This window comes from Dromiciops gliroides, chromosome 2 (genome assembly GCF_019393635.1).
Source record: "Dromiciops gliroides isolate mDroGli1 chromosome 2, mDroGli1.pri, whole genome shotgun sequence".
NCBI lineage: Eukaryota > Metazoa > Chordata > Mammalia > Microbiotheria > Microbiotheriidae > Dromiciops > Dromiciops gliroides.
The window spans coordinates 488,463,640-488,479,535 of NC_057862.1; positions in this window are offsets into that span (position 1 = coordinate 488,463,640).

Below are 15,896 nucleotides of genomic sequence, written 5' to 3' on the forward strand. Positions count from 1 at the left end.
GATTTGTACCAGTCAGACCTTAGAGATGATGTGTGTAATGTGTCTGGGAATTCTGCATCAAAACTCCAACTCCAGCAATGCAGTCACAGAATTTCAGAGGTCAAAGAGATTTCAGAGTTCAGTTATTTCAATATATGCCTGAATAGGAACGTACTCTATAATATCCCCCACTTTGGGGGCAACTGACTTTTCTGTCTGTCTGTCTGTCTGTCTGTCTGTCTGTGTGTAGGGGGGGTTCAGATTTATTATCAGTGAAATATCTGGTGTTCTATAGAATGAGATACTATAAACTGATTTCCAGGCTGGTCAATCCCACTAATTCTCAAGACAGCCACTTTTACAAAGCTCTAATTGTTAAGAAGATGTTCCTTCATTCATCATTAATCTGCCTCTCTTTAACTTCCATCTACTGTCCCTTGTTGAACCTCCTGGGGCTAAGCAGAAAAAATCAAATTCTTTCATGACAGCTCTTCAAATACTTGAAGGAAGGCTGTTATGATCCTACTATATTTTATCTTCTTTATGCAAAACACTTTTTGTTCCTTCAACTAACCCATATGGGCTCCAATCTCCTTTTCTGGATTACCTTCTTCTAGTTTATACATGTCCTTCTTGAAAGGTGGCATTTGGAACCGAGCCAGGGCACCTCACACATTCTGGTCCGCATACCTTTCTGAATCTAGCCAAATTAAATATTAGCTATTTAATTTACCTGTCAGGTTTCATTGCTGATTTGTGTTTAATATGAAGTCCATCAAAACCTCCAAAATTTTTCCATGAACTCTTGTCTATCGTGGCCTCCTCAACCCTAGACTACCGAAAATGATTATTTTAATCCACATTGATTCCTATTCAATTTTACTTTCTTATGTTTTGACAATCATTCTAAGTTATTGAGACCATTTTTGCATCCTGAATTTCTCAGCTCAACAGGTTAGCTATGCTATCTAGTTTTGTATCACTTGGAAATTTGACAAGAATGGCATTTGTAATTTTATTTAAGTCATTGGTAAAAAGTTTAAGCAACACAGGGTGAAAAACAGACCTTGGGGGAAAACATTAGAGACCAGCTTCCATTAATGTCTCTTTGTGGTCTGAAATTTCTACAAGTGCTGAATCTATATAACAGTCTTCTCATTTAGCTCATATAACACCATCTTATCTAAAGGAACGAGAGGCTTTGTTTTGCTTTGTTGAAATCTAAATATACTTGTCTTTGACTTTTGCATGAGTTATAAGTCTAGCAATTCTTTTGGTAAAGGGAATGAAACTGCTCTGGAATAATTTGTTCCTGTTGAAGCCATTCAGACTCTTAATGTGTACTTTTTTCTAAATGTTTGAAAACCATGTCTTCAATAATACATTATTACCAGATCTCAAACCGAATTACAGAGCAGTAATTAAATAATCTGGTACTGGTTGAGAAATAGAGTGGTGGACCAGTGGAATAGAATAGGTATGAATTATACTACAGTAAATGACTATAGTAATCTCATAAATAATAAAGCCAAAGATCCAAAATTTTAAAACAAAAACTTATTATTTGACAAAAACTGCTGGGAAAACTGGAAAACAGTATGGCAGAAACTAGGTATAGACCAAAATCTCACACTACACTAAAATAAGGTCAAAGTGGGTATATGATTTATACATAAAGGTTGATACCATAAGCAAATTAAGGGAACATGGAATAGTTTGTCAGATTTGTGGACAGAGGATGAATTTAGGACCAAAGAAAATATAGGGAGCAAAATAAAATGTAAAATAAATCATTTTTTATTATATACAATTAAAAAGCAATGCAACTAAAATTATAAGGAAATCAGAAAACCAAGAAATAATTTTTGTAAAAAGTATCACTGGTAAAGGCCTCATTCCTCAAATATATAAGGAACTCAGTCAAATTTATAAAAATATGTTATTCCCCATTTGATAAATGCTCAAAGAATATGAACAGGCACTTTTCAGACAAAGAAATTAAAGCTATCTCTGGTCATATGAAAAAAATTCTCTAAATCATTATTGATAAGAGAAATGCAAATTAAAACAACTCTTCAACACATCTTTCGTACTCCATTATTTTCAAACATTCTTGGAAGTAGACCAAGAATGTCATCTACTCATTCTTTCAGTATCCTGGAATATGCTTTCTTTGGTGTCATTGACTTGAATTTGTTTGAGAGCCTCTAAGTAGACTTTAGTGTCTCCTTACTGTTAAGAACTGATTAAGGGATCCCTCGAACTTGTCTTTTTCAGTTGCTATATTTTCTAGAAACGGTAGATCCAGAGCATGCAGGAGAGCCTGAATGTTTCAATTACAAAGTGCCCCACACTAGCCCCTGAAATAATTTTTATTTGCACCCCAAATTGAACTCTCTATGTGTCCTTGGGAATCAAGACAGGTGGAAGTCAGTATGCACTAGGCTGAGAAACTGCTTGTGCAGCTGGGACCCTTGTAGATTAGCATATCATCCTATCTTCATAGTCTAACAATTCCCAAGGAAAAATAATTTGGCTTTTTTCATCATCTTGTTCCTCCCCTCTGGGAGGGGTTTTGTCCTTTCCCCACTTTTACTGCCCCTTTCCACTTCCCATGCCATGCCCTTTCAGGTGGATATTTCTGGTATCTACTCCTTCCTTTGTCCTGCTGTTACAAAAATGCAAACTTCTGTATGGATTATGAACTCATTGGGTTCCACATACATATTCATTTCTCTTATAACAAACCTAGTTTTTGCAAAAGTTTTGTAATGTTGCAATTGCCTATTGACATTACTGTTGTTCGGTTTTCTCTCTCTATTAAACATTTTTGTTCTATCCTTCCAGATCTAAAGATCATTCTTCTCAACAGAGAAACGGAAGCAAAATAAGATCTAGGTGGTATTATTTTCTCTTTGTCATTTTTTATTAGCCATCTTTATAAGTGGCTCTTTCCTTTTATTGTTTCCTTTACCAATAATGTAGCCAAACAATAAAAACTATGTCACAGTTTGTTGTTTGTCCTTTGTTCTAGAAGAGGACCATGACAGATGTCATGACATGCTCTGAATTGGATTTAAGTGAGAGAGGGCTATGCAAGATCACCAACCTCACTCTCTTTTACAGAGCCATCTGATTCCAGTGGCAAGATATATATTAGGATGGCTGAAGATAGCCCTGGATATTTAAGGCAATTGGGGTTAAGTGACTTTCCCAGGGTCACAAAGCTAGTAAGTGTCTCAAGTCATATTTGAACTCACGGTCCTCTCAACTTCAGGGCCAGTGTTCTACCCACTATGCCTCCTACCTATCCCAACATGAAAGTTATTCATATATTAAAGCAAATGTATAAATAACAAATTACAATTCACATATAAACCTGGGTGGTAATTTTCTACCAATGTACTCAGTATTCATGGAGCAAATGAATAAATACCTACAGAAAACTGTCAGGGAAACACATAAGTGAAGAAAATCCATATCCTAAGGGCAAGTTATAAATAACCCTGTAACTCTAAACTTTGTTGTGCTCTTTTTGGCTCAGAAACTTCCCATAAAATTCATTGATAAAAGTAATTTTTGCATTGAACAAATGCTAACAATGCTAAGCTGAATGTATTGTGATTGACTAACACCTAACTGAACAAAATGTCTCAATCAAATTAGTTGATCTTCTGGGTGACTTCTCTGACTCTGCTTCAAAAGCATTTTCTTTGCTCAACTAGACTTAATTCTCAATGATAACTAGTGTCTATCATATTCAGCTTCAAGCTGAGCTGATGCAATTCTAAAATCTATATAATTACTTTTTTATATTCTAAGTCCTCTTGGTGATTCATAGACAAATGATCTGATAAATTATATTGGTCTCATATTCACAGAACAATTCTGGTGTTCATATTTCAATCTAAAAGTTCTTCATTTCTTGTAAACCAATTATTCCAGAATCCTGTTTTCCATGTCACATTCAAAATGAGCACGTTATCTCAGTACTTTGAGGCAAACTTCAGTAACCATTTTTCTTCTCTCCCTGAGCAAATTTATGCCCCCAGGCAAGTGGACTATCCAAGAAGTCATAACTCAGCAAGTACTGTTCTCAGAACCAGACATATGCCTCAGAGAAATGAAATTTCAAGGGCCATTCTCTTACTTATATATGCTACTTCAATCCCTTTCTTGAGCTCCAATTCCAAATCGTCACATCTTCACCTGTCTATTAGACATACTAACTTGTATTTACCTCCAACACTTAAAAATCAGAATGTACAAACTGGACTAATACTGTGCCCTAAACTTTCAGCTTTTCTTATAATTTACCTATTTTTTTAATCTTTCATATCACTTAAGCTTGAAACCTAAGAATGATCTTCAAGTCTTCCCTTTCTCTTACCCTACTTACTTCAAGACATTTACAAAATCTTTTTGATTTACTCTCCACAGTACTTTTCATAGTCAACCCCTCTTCTCCATTCCTAATGCCCTCACGACTTGCTTGTAATATTATCCCATTTAATCTTTTTTTTTTTTGCAGGGCAATGGGGGTTAAGTGACTTGCCCAGGGTCACACATCTAGTAAGTGTCAAGTGTCTGAGGCCGGATTTGAATTCAGGTACTCCTGAATCCAGCGCCAGTACTTTATCCACTGTGCCACCTAGCCACCCCCCTTTCCCATTTAATCTTAATCTATTTTCTCCCCAATTGCAAACTATCTTTCTTATACCTGTCAAAATATGACAATGTAGATATTTGATCATATTACTCTCTTGCCCCTATGCCTTCAGAGACTATACTATGTTTACTGTATAAGGTATTTAAGATACTTCTCACTGATACTCCTGGCCATCTTTCTAGCCCTATTCTACACTACTGGATATCACAAACCATGCATTCAAGTTAAATTGAAGTCACAAGTCTCATCTTGTCTTTTTAGGTCTGCTTGAATTTGAATTGGCATCTCCTTCCCTTCAATGCACTACTTCCATTAATATCACCAGTTAAAAGTCTATCTTTTCCTTTAAAGACCAGTCTAGATGCTATCTCCCCAATAAAGTTTTCCCTGATACCTACAATTGAAAGTAACCTTCCCTCCCTCAAATATTTGTAGACCACATTACCTGAATCTCTCCCTAACCTCTATCACATTGAACTTGGCATCACTCTTAGTTTCACATATTTTAATAACTCCTTAGGATCTCAATGGCAGGGACTATATGAGTTTTGATTTTTTTATCCCCTAGAACCTCGTACAGTAACAACTTCTTATACTATGTATATAAATGTATGAATGAATTGTGATTTCATCAGTTAGGGAATTTTACCTAACTCCAGTGCTTTTGTTGGTATAGCTATGAATTTGTATAATCATTCTGAAAAGCAATTTAGAATTATGCAAATAAAATTAGTAAAATGTCCGTACTCTTTCCTAGAGATTCCACTATCCATATTCCTCCAAGAAGTTCACTGACAAAAAAAAGGTTTCCATATACACCAATATCTTTAAAGCAGCACTTTTGTAATAGCAAATAATTGCAAATAGATACCCATTTACTGAGGAATGACTAAACAAATTGCAGTTTGAGAATGTAACAAAGTAATATACCAATGCTATGGCTACTAGTGTAATATTACTGTTCTGTTAAAAAAAATGGTAAAATGGTTAAATACAAATAAGTATAGAAAAGCTTACATGAATTGACACAAAGTGCGGTAAGCAGAGCCAGTAAAACTACATAAATAACAATAAATAATATCAACAATAGTATTAATGATAAGTTATTATTATTAATAATAATAACAATAATAATAGCTAGCATTTATGTAGCATGTTAATGTTCACAAAGTACTTTATATGTATTATCTCATTTGGACATCTCAACAATCCTAGGAGGGATATGATATTATCTCTATAGATACAGAATTGAGGCTAACAGATTAAATAATTTTGCTTGTGGTCACAAAGCAAGTTAAGTTTTTGAGGCAGGATTTCTTCCCAGATCTTCATTATTCTCACTCCAACACTCAGGGCCACCTAGAATGCCTCTAACAATGTAAATGCCTCTAACAATATGAATGGGAAAACCCATCATGAAACAATCAGAATTGAATATTGTGAAATTAAAAAGAATAAGCTTGGTCCCAAAGAAGAGAAATGAGAAGAAAACCACCCCGACACACACACACACACACACGCACACACACACACACACACACACACACACACACACACTTCCTTTGCAAGAGGGTAGGGTTCCATAGGAAAGGAACATTCCATAGAGTGTGAATTTTTTTCAACGTGTTGATTGTTTTTCCTGATTTCTGTTCTTCCTCCTCTTAAAAAAAAGGATGGCTCCCTGGGATGGGAGAGGGAGAGAGATACAAGAGGCAAACTAAAAATGAAGGGTATCAATAAAATCCATTTATGGAAAAGAATGAAAGTATCTTGAGTTCAAAGAATATTTTGCATTTCTCTTTATGTACCCATACAATCACACAGTACTTTGCACATATTTGGTTCTTGCTAAATGCTTACTGGTTCATTGATCTATCTCAACTCCAGTAGGTTTGTATTCTCTGTCCATAAGCCATCCTTATCACTAAGTCCTTATGCCTACTTCCAGAGACCTCGTTTTTTTCCAAAGGCATTACTATGTCCCTGACTAAACTCTACAGAGCTCTCAGTGAGATAACATTTTTCTTCTATTAAACTTTTTTCTTCTTCACATTTCGACATTGGATATCACTAATCTATAGTTCAGCTTGATCAACCAGTCTATATTGAAAATAACCCACTCAGGCAGCTCGGTGGTGCAGTGGATAAAGCACCAGCTCTGGATTCAGGAGCACCTGAGTTCAAATCTGGTCTCAGAAACTTGACACTTACTAGCTATGTGACCCTGGGCAAGTCACTTAACCCTCATTGCCCTGCAAAAAAAATGGCAATAATGACTGTGCATACCCTCTGACCCAGTAATACCATTATTAGGTCTGTATGCCAAAGAGAACATAGAAGAGAGAAAAAGACCCACATGTACAAAAATATTTATAGCAGCTCTCTTTGTGGTGGCACAGAATTGGAAATCAAGGGAATGGCTAAACAAGTTGTGGTATATGAATCTAATGAAATACTATTGTGCTTTAAGAAATGATGAGCATGAGGATTTCAGAGAAACCTGGAAGGACTTACATGAACTGATGCTGAGTGAGATGAGCAGAACCAAGAAAACATTGTACACAGTAACAGCAACATTGTGTGATGATCAACTGTGACAGATTTGATTCTTCTCAGCAGTGCAATGGTCCAAAACAATTTCAAAGAACTCATGATAGAAAATGTTCTCCACATTCAGAAAAAAGAACTGTGGATTCTGAATGCAGATTGAATCACACTGTTTCTACTTTGGGGCTGCTTTTTTCTTTTTTAGGTTTTTCCCCCTTGTGTTCTGATTCTTCTTTCACAATATGACTAATGCACAAATGTGTTTAATGTGGTTGTACATATATAACCTATATCAGATTGCTTTCCATCTTGGGGAGGGGAGATGGAAGGGAGGGTGGGAGAAAAATTTGGAACTAAAATGCTGAAAACTATCTTTACATGTGACTAGAAAATATTAAAATACTTTTATGATCAAAAAAAGAAAGAAAATAGCCCACTCAATACAAATTGGTATATAAAAGACAAACCACTCTTAAATACATATCCTTGAGCAGTGAGGTTTTTTTCTCAGTAGATACTAAAGAATACCATGTACAATGGAAAGGAGCAATGGAGACCTGTAGGAATCCAAAGAGTAATACAAAAATTTTGACTCGATGCCAAAGGGCCTAAAGTATGATTTTCACAATGATCTTGTATGGTGGCTAGACAGGTATCATTGTCCCCATTGTACAGATGTAGAAACTGAGACTCATGAAAATTAAATGACTTGTTCATGATTATAGGGCTTGTAAGCACTAGAACATAGACAAGAATTCAGATGCTTGGGTTTCTGGTCTTGTATTACTATACCATGTTGTCTTTTTTTCTCTATTAATGGTGTTCTCTAGGAAAACCTGACTAATTTCCCTGTCTTTGATGCACCATGATAATTCAATGTTATTTGTGGATCAAGTCTCAGGGGTAAGGGGTGGTGCTAAGATGAATAGAAAAACCACCCCTACACATAATAGCAGAATCATTTTTGACCTCCATGGGGCCAACCAGCCATAGATTCTCCCTGGTATGGGGCTAAAAACTAGAACCATAGCTCAAAACCAGCCCAGGAGAGAATCTGAGATAGAGTGATAGAAAATCAGTGAAAGAAACAGAAAAGAGAGAGAAATAGAGAAAAGAAATTGACAGAACCCAGAGAAAGAAATGAATAAGTTAAGTAAGAGACCAATGAGAGAAAATTAAGAGAAAAATCTGTGAGATAAAAATAGAGAAGCAAGGGCATAAGAACAAAGAAGTTTAGAAGAGACTAATAGAGAAATAAAAAGAAGAAAGTCAGTTATAGACAGGAACAGAGAGGTATATGTACAGAGAAAAATATAGATTCACACACACATGTAAACACACACATACATACACCTGCCCTGAAAAAAGAAGACAAAGAAACAGATGAAGACAGAGAGAAAAACAGACAGACAGACTTTACTCCCCTCTTGGAGTCCACCAATTTAAACTGGAAGAAGATGAAATTGTCTCCATGGAACCCAGAAAAGATAGTTTTCTGCCAGATGACCTCAGAATAACTGTCAAAGGTAACATACTATTGATTTTGCCTTATATGTGATTAATTCTTCATTTAAACAGGCATTTATGTAGGGATAATTGGTTTTAACCCCCATCATTCATTATCATCTGGGATATATATAGAATCTTCAGTATCAAGGGCTTAAGACTGTCAGGCCTCAGTCCACTCCTCTGTATCCCCCTTTCTCCTTGTCCATCCATCAATATTGATAGTCTCTTCCCATGGTGGGGAGATGGTAAAGCCTGCACAAGCCACAAAGCTCACTGCATATCACTAACCATTGTAATAGAGATTCCCTAAGTAGTCAGAAGCTATGTATATGGACAAAGTTCATATACTGTTATCTGTTTCCATGGCTCCTGTTAGTGAAATCCCTCTCAGAACAATTAGATGAGATTTTGGTGGGCAGCTGGTTTTAATTCAATATTATGAGAAAATTAGGATGTTTGGAAAATAGCCACTCTCAATAGACCACCCTCTACTTTCTGTATCCTGTACCTACTGTTCTGTTTAAAATGAAAAAAAGATACTTGTAACTCTGATCCATACTTCTAACCCCATCATTAAAGGTGAATCTATATTTTTCTTCCTACTTGAGACTCACATAAACTGCAAAATGGAATAGACTATGAAGAGAGATGGGAGCTAGGGTCAGAATAAGCTTTCCTGGCAATCGGGATTCTAAACATAATCTCTGAACTGGGAGGAATGTCAAAAGGCATCTAGTCTGGCTCAAATCTGAACCAGAATTTCCTCTACTACATCTTTGAGGTTCAAAGTACTCTGTGGGATCACATTCCTAAAACTATCATTCACACATCCCCACCTACCTATTTACCCTCAATAGTAAAGCAGAGGAAACAATTAGCTGAAAGATAATAATGGCTAACATTTTTAGAGTACTTCAAAATTGCAAAGTTCTTTATGTATATTTTCTCATTTGATCTTCACAATAACCTGGGATATAGGTACTGTGATTATCCCTTTTTCCAAATGCAGACACTGATACTGAAAGATTAAGTGACTTGTCCAGGTTTATATGCTAATGTCTGTGGTAGGATTTGAATTCAGTTCTTCCTGGCTCCAACTCTCATATTTTATGTACTATGTCACCCAGCTTAGTCTCAGTAAAATATGATACATTTATTGAAATAGCATAATATTAAGAGTGGTAACAAATTATTTCTCCCTCTAAACCTGAGCCATATTCTCCCACGACTACATCCAATCTCAGTAGGAAGAGTAGGCACACACAATAGAGAATATCAAATCTAGAGTGCAAGTCAAACTATTCCAGTCTTTCCTCTATCACAGATTCTAAGAGTGAGTGGTCACTTTCCCCCAAAGATTCCCATAATTTCCATTTCAATAAATAGGTTCTCCTTTTTGGTGAGAATGAGGTCTAGAATAGAAGTTCCCTTTGTTGGTTATTCCACTTCTGAAGGATGGAAATGAACATTTCTTTCAAGAAAAAAAAAACCCAACAACTAATGATTCTAGTTTTGGCAGAAGGAGAGAGTGCTAGCAGATGCCCTGATATTTCCAGCCACATTCATGTCAAACTTCGGAGTTGCTCCTTTTTTTTTCTCTCCAGATTTATAACATACTTTGATTAAAAGCTACTCCCATTTCTCCTATCATTGGTCATTACCAAGATAGGATCAGAGAATCATAGATATAGAACTGAAAGAGACATTAGAAGTTATCCACATCATCCCCTTTACTTTACAGGATAAGGAAAATGAAGCTCAGAAAGGTTTAGTGATTTTTATTGTCACATTCAATTAGTAAGTAGTCAAGCCAGGATTCAAACCCAGATCATTTGATTTCAAATCCAATACTCCTTCCCCTATACCATGCTGCCTCTCTTGGTTTCCCCTTCTGGTTTTATGTTTTTCTCATGTAAATACACCTTTTGTATACAGTGCTATTCATCCATATCCCTTTTTTTAATCCTATTCCTTTTGAATAGTGTCTATACTTTTAGAACCATATTATAGTTATTTATTCTATCTCACCACGTCACAGTGATGATTTAATGGACCATATTTGTCTCCTTAGGTTGGAATATCCAGTTCAATCTGACTTACACAAACCCCCACATGTGCTTTAATAGCTTAAGACTCTTAGGACATCCTCTTCAAAGACATACACCCAGATAGATTACATATCTATATCTATTTCATCTATCTATCTCTATCTTACATTTTTATATGTTTGTATGTATACATACATATGCATGTTCCTAATATGTATTTATATATGCATGTGTGTATATGTGTATATAAGGTATTCTGAAAGTCTTAGTACAGATTTAAACTTTGAATTTCATTAAGACTTTTGGGACACCATATACACACACACGTATTTCTGTATCTCTATATGTAGATATATACACATATGTGTGTGTGTGTATATATATATATATACACATATGTGTGTATATATATACATATAAGTATACACAATATACACACATATTGCCTATGTATATGTATATGTGTGTATGTGTTTGTGTGTATATACACACATATATACAAATATGTATATGTATATTGTCATGGATTTTGTTGTTTGCTCATTTCCTGTGTTGTTTCTTATAATTTTCTGGGCTTCTCTGTTGTTTTTCCTATAATCTGGCTACATTTACAGTGCAGTGAAAAAACGCTGAAGTTAAGCTTAGCGTTTCTAAATTCAAATTCTGGCTTTGTCACCTATCACTTGTGTAAACTTTGCCAACATATTAATCTCTATAAGTTTAAGTTTCCACATCTGTGAAAGAAAGGGGTTGGACCAGATGACTTCCAATGTTCCTTTTGGCTTTAAAATCTTATGATCACTTATTCTTTATGGTCATTTGCCTGCTATATAAATAAAAGCAGGATTTTCTTTACTTACTATTTTTTCAGCTTAAATTAATTTGATTAAAACTTTAGAGAATTTTCCCCAAAATCTGTTGTATAGACTCCCTCCTTCTTCCTATTTTTAAAGTTATAGTCCAAAATGACAAATCTCTTTTCTCTGAATTGCTCCTGTCTACCAACAAAGATGATTATCATTTGATGATTCTGGCCACCTTCCTCTATTTTGCCTGCTTACTTGGCTTCAGAGACGCTACATTCATCAAGAACAGGTCATCTCTCACTAAGAATTTTTTTTTACTTTTTTGATAGAGTTACTAAATAGGGAAATTAGGGAATGCTACAGAAATATTCTGCTATGATTTTAGCAAGAAATATTTTTTAATTTGGTATATTGTTGTTTTGGAAAAGATGGAGATATGCACTAGATAGGACAACACTTTTGTAGATTTAGAATTGGTACTCAAAGAATAGTCATTAATGCTTTGTTGTCAGCTTAATATTAGGCTCACATGGAATGATCCAGGGATCTGTGCTTGTCTCTCTCTCTCTCTCTCTCTCTCTCTCTCTCTCTCTCTCTCTCGCTCTCGCTCTCGCTCTCGCTCTCGCTCTTGCTCTGTGTGTGTGTGAATGTATTATGTAAATATTAAGGATAAGATCTGAACCTATATTCTGTCTTCAAATCATATGGGTTCTCCACTACTCCTTCCCTCCTGCTCCAATAGGCTTCTGTCATTCCCCATCTTAACAAACTTCAGTGTCTTCCTCTTGCCCCTAGGATAAAACTCAGTCAGCTCTTTTTGGCCTTTAGTGTCTTACAATCTGACTCCAGTCCACTTTCCCAGACTGTTTGAATCACTTCTCTTCCTGCATTCAACATGCCATTGGTTTCTCTTGTTTTTGTTTTAAAAATAATTTTGATAAAGGCAATAAGAGATTTTTCATACTTTTCTGACAAAATAACAAATTCAACAGGCTTAAGCTTGTAGAGAGAAGTGAATTCTCCTACAAACTATGGCATTATTTTATTTGTCTCATTTTTATGCTTACTAGCTCACAGATAAGTTGGATTAACATATGTCATTTGAACAAATTGAAGAACAATGGAAGAAAGTACTGGAACAAATCTGTGAAAGATACAAAATTCTTACTCTCAGATTTTCTAATTGTCTCAAATTTCCATTAACACAGTAAGAGGCACCATGACTTAAGAGGATAAAGTATTGTCTTAGAGTCAGGTGGCCCCAGGCTCAAGACTCACCCATGTGTAAAAATAATAATAATAGCATTTATAAACAATATAATAATAGTATTTTTGCAAACTGTTTAATATGAAATCAAATTTGATTAACAACCCTTGGAGGTAAGTGCTACTATTAGCCCTATTTTATAGATGAGAAAACAGGCTGTGACTTGCTCTGGGTCACAGAGCTCATAGGGATCTGAAACAGGACTTCAACTCAAGTCTTATTGACTTAAAAAACAGCAAAGTGTCTGATTATGTGATGTACCATCTAGCTATCTACATGGTATATATTGCCTGTGTGACCTGGGGTAAGTCACTTGACTTAATACTTTAGTCAGTTCTTTAAGACTATAAGTTACAGAAAAGGTGTCAACCTACATTGATAATGAGAGTTTCCAAATATGAAAGTTTACTATTTGAATGAAATAAAAGATTCAGTCTTTATCCTTAATCCACAAACATGTGGACCCATTCCCATAATGAGGTATATATTATTCATAGATACATGATCTTTAAATTAGTGTATATCCTCAGGAGTACTAACCCTTATGATATCACAAAGAAGTTAAGGTTTTTGCATGTCATTCATAATTTTTGCTAGTGCTTTAATGGATAGGGGTAAAAATAGGAGTTGGATTTATTATTTTATGGTTAGAAGGAATTCCCAGGTAAGAAACCTAAATATTGCAAATGTATCTTCTCTCCAAATTATAGCCTTAAAAATTATTTTAAGCATTGAGGGATTAAATATTTTGCTCAAGGTCATAGAGACCCAGTAATGCCAGTGGCAGAAGCCTAGGTCTTCCTGGCTTCAAGACTGGCTCTTATTTAGTATTCCATATTACCTCAAACATCCAATTTCACTGAGAATATTCTTGAAAAAAAAAGAAATCTAAGGAGGCTTAACTAAGCTACCACATGTAATTTTTTTTCTATGCTGTGTCTTCTTTTATTAGATTGGTGTTTAATTTTGTCTGTGGATCTTTGTTTCTAAAGTGTCCTTCTTTCTTGAGTGCATTTTGTTGATCAGTACCTGACGCTGTCTGATTATATCTAGCTTAGTTGAATAGTTCTCCTCAGTATTTTTGTTTTCTCTTGCCACATGACAACCAAAACAGCTAATTTTATCTTACCCTTGCATTGAGAGATGTGAAGAGGAATAATAGTCCCACACTACTTAGCCCTGGGCATACCACATCTGGAGTATTGTTTACAGTTCTAAGCATCCTATTTTAAGAAGGGAAGTTTTTTAATATGGAAATATGTTTTACATGATTACGCATATATAACCTATATAACATCACTTACCATTTTAGGAAGACAGGAGAGAAGGAAGGCAGGAGAAAATTTTGGAATTTAAAATCTTGTAAAAAATGAATGCTAAAATTGTCTTTACATATAATTGGGAAAAATAAAGTACTATTAAAATAAATAAAAGCCTATTGATTTTAAAAGGGCATTGATAAATCAGATTATATACAGAGAAGGTCATATGAAAAGGAAAAGAGACTGGAAATTGTTCCGCATGGGAATTGGTTGAAGGAACTGTGTATATTTAAACTAAAGGAAAGATATTAGGAAAGGGGAAGGGGGCAGGGATTTGTTTGTTGATTTCAGTAATTAATAGTCAATCAAGTGAAAGAAGAATTAGACTTGGTTTCCTTGGTCCAATCAGACAAAAATAGGAGCAATGGACAGTTATTGCAGAGCAGCAGATTTTGCCTCAATCTCTGGCCAAAACGGGGTGTATCAGTCATTAGTGAGTTCCATATCATCCCTAGAGGACCTTAAACTGAAACTGGATAAGCTGGTTAGGGAAGTTATAGATCAGGTTTTTGGTCTGATAGGGTTTAGACTAGGTGGCATCTGAGGTCCTCTTCAGGTCAAAACAAATCAACAAGCATTTATTAAGTCCCTATTGCATGCCAGCCACTGTGCTAAGTGATGGAGATAAAAAGGTAAAAACAAAAACAAAAACAAAAACAAAAACAAAAAACAGTCCCTTGTTCTCAAGGAGTTTACAGTCTAATGAGGGAACCAACATGCCAATAATCATGTACAAATAGGATATAGTGTGTCCCAAAAATCTTGATCCAGATTTTGACTTTAACAGCTTAAAACTGGACTAAGACTTTTAGGACACCCTATATACAGAACGAATAGGAGATAGCCTCAAAGGGAAGGCAGTAAAGTTAAAGAAGCCTGGGAAAAGCTTCTTGCATAAGGTGGGACTTAGCTGCTTGAAGGAACCCAGGCAAGTCCGAAGACAGAACTGAGGAGGGACAGAATTATATCCATGAGAAATAGCCAGAGAGAAAGTACATGGTCAAGAGAAGAGCTCCCTTGCTTTTTTCCTCTCCTCCCTTACATAGATAACATTTTTTTTTGCATGGCAGTGAGGGTTAAGTGACTTGCTCAGGGTCACACAGCTAGTAACTGTCAAGTGCCTGAGGCCAGATTTGAACTAAGGGCCTCCTGAATCCAGGGCCGGTGCTCCATCGACTGAACCACTTAGCTGGCCCCAATAGATAGCATTTTTATATATCAAGGAATCATACATATAAGGCTTTAGAGCTGTAAAGACCCTTAGAGAGCCCCTAGTTCAAAATCATCATCTTATAAATGAGAAAAACTGAGTGTTAGAGAGGTTAATGACTTGCCCAAACAATTAATAAATAATTTAGCCAGGCCAAAGTCCATAGGGATCTGACATGAAATACAGTGATCTTTTTGTACATCATGGTTGTCTCTTTATCTTTACTTCTTTAACATACTTAATAATTCATATATATATGTATGTATATATATATATCTATATCACAGTTATATCTGACTCTGTATAGATATTTATTGGGGTTTATGTCTTATCTCCATCACAGGTTGCAAGCTTCTCAAAGGCAAGAACCATTCCATCTAAACTTTGTATCTTCCCTAGGGCCAAGCCCAATGCTCTGTGCATAGTAAGTATTTAATAAAGATTGTTGAATTAATTGTTCAAAAAAAAGACATTGTTGGGAGAAGGCTTCAGGATAATTGCTCCTATTTTACATTCCAAGATGAGGGGTACCTTTGGAA